Raw genomic sequence first — 2,468 nt, 5'->3', positions numbered from 1 at the left:
GGACCAGAGGATTCTGGTTATTGATTTGGAGAATGAGCAAGTTTTTACTAAATGTACTAATTGGACCAAAGGCTCTCTATCTATTGATAAGAGCTTCTATGTCAGAATCATATTTTTAGAAGTTTTAAGAAAATGATTTTATACTTAGAATCTTTTATTGAAAAACAGACCAGAGAGCCTCTGGTTGGCTTACACGTTGAACCAGAAGCTCTGGTTAGTACAACCAGAGGCTCTGGTCGAAGAACCAGAAGCTCTRGAAGAKAGACCAGAGGGGCTYTGGTCGAAGAACCAGAAGCTCTGGAAAAGAGACCAGAGGGGCTCTGGTCCTGGTTATTGAAATATATTCCAAGTGTGGTTTGGAACCAGAGGCTCGATGGACCAAAGCAGAATCTGATTTTATTCCGCATGTTGTGAAATGATTATTTGATAAATGTTTAGGTGATCTTCACCCTGCATTACATAAAAGGGAAGCTCATTAGACATTCAGGTCTAACCCCCATTTCGTGTTTTCAAAACTATGTGTGCAGGTAAAGATAATAAGGGAAGGAGCATTATATGAATTACTTCCCTATGTGCTTAGCTGTTTTGGAAGCATAGATGCTAGGATGCAAGAACATGTACTTTTGGATTTTTTAAGTTGCGTATTTTACATTAAAGACTTTTGTATTATGGACCTATGTGGGAGAAGACATGTATTCTATGTATAATATATGTGTTATATGCAATGTATGGACTGGGGGTGTTACAGAGTTGGTATCAGAGCCTGAGTTTAAGGGATTTAGGTATTCACATGCATGATACCTAGACTTAAACTATTTCATTGCATATTAGGGTCCCAGACATAGTTAGCACCTTTATAATAAATATAATAAGTTAAGAGATCGGTGTGTAAGGTATTTTCGGATTACATCTAGCCAATGTAATTTTGAATCTACAGGTACATAACTGAACTTAGGCACTTTATTGTATTCGGGAATGTGAAAAATATGTGTTTTAACATTGTTATCTACAAATGGCTAGTAGATCAAGAAGGTCAGAAAGGATCATCCACCCCAATGAAGAAGAATCCCTTGTTGCTCCTATTGGCACCTCTGAGGACAGAAGCAGAGGCAGAGGTAGAGGCAGAGGTAGGGTGCAGACCAGATGCAGAATAAGCCAGCCAGAAATTAATATGAATCAAGTAGAATCAAACTCTGAAAATATGAATCAAGAACAGATGTCTCACCCAGAATATGTAACAAGAGACATATTAGCTGAAGAAATGGGAAAGCTAAGAGAAACCTTGACTTCTATTTTGAGGAATCCTGCCAGAATAAAGACAGGCAGAATTGAAGTTACTCCATCGATTCCAATTCTCAATAACAGGGAAGGAGACAAAGATGTTTCTAACTTGTAAACCACCAACCTTCTCGGGAGAAAGAGATCCAATTAAAGCTATGTGTTGGATCAAAGAGATGGAGTCTGTATTTAATACCATCCGATGTGCAGAAACAGATAAAGTCAGATTTGCAGTCTCGGTGTTAAAATCAAATGCGTTATTTTGGTGGGAAGTAGAATCCTTAACCAGAACAGATATTTTGCAAACTATGACATGGCTAGAGTTTGTCAACAGATTCAAGGAGCAATTTAGCCCAAAAGCTGCCATTAGACAAATGGAAGAAGACTTTCTAAAATTGGAACAAGGAGACATAACTGTAAGGGAATATACAGATAAATTCATCGAATATTCAAGATTTGCAAAACATTATATTTCCTCAGAATCTAGAAAAGTGGAAAGGTATATTTGGGGATTGAAACCATCAATCCGAGAATTTGTCATAGCCATGAATCCGGCTACATTTTCATTGACCGTTGACGTAGCGGAAGTAACAGAAAGAAACAAGAACAGACAAGAAGAAGGGAAAGCAATGGAAAAGAGGAAATGAGAAGGTCCATCAACCGGATACAAAGGACCAAAAGTTGTAAAGCTTGGAAACAGGCCCATACAAAGATTCAATGAAAGGACTTGTCCCCGATGTCATCAAGTTCATCAGGGAGAATGCAGGACTGAGTTAAGGAAATGTTATAAATGTAGTGAAACAGGTCATTTGTCGAATGTTTTTCCAACAGTTAAAAGGTGTTTTAATTGTAATTCTCCAGATCACCTCAGACCAAATTGTCCACAATTGAAAGCCCAACAGTTAACCATAGGGAGCAATACATCAACAGGCCGAGGAAGACCAAATATGGGCAGAGGAGCAACGGGTGGAGCGCGGGGTCGATCTTTTCAAATGATCAAACATGAAGCAGAAACTACACCCGATGTAGTAACAGGTACATTTTTCATGAACTCCTTACATGCTAAAGTGTTATTTGACTCGGGTGCAAACTTCTCATTTGTATCCCCATCATTTGCCTTTTGTGCTCGTATGAATTCCGTGCCACTTGACGATAAGTTAGTAGTTGATACTGCTAACGGTCAAGTATCT

The sequence above is a fragment of the Cynara cardunculus genome, unplaced genomic scaffold, assembly GCF_001531365.2.
Source record: "Cynara cardunculus var. scolymus isolate 2C unplaced genomic scaffold, CcrdV1 Un_Scaffold_2439, whole genome shotgun sequence".
Classification (NCBI taxonomy): Eukaryota; Viridiplantae; Streptophyta; class Magnoliopsida; order Asterales; family Asteraceae; genus Cynara; species Cynara cardunculus.
The sequence above is the reverse complement of the archived record's forward strand: the minus strand, read 5'-3'. Positions refer to the sequence as shown.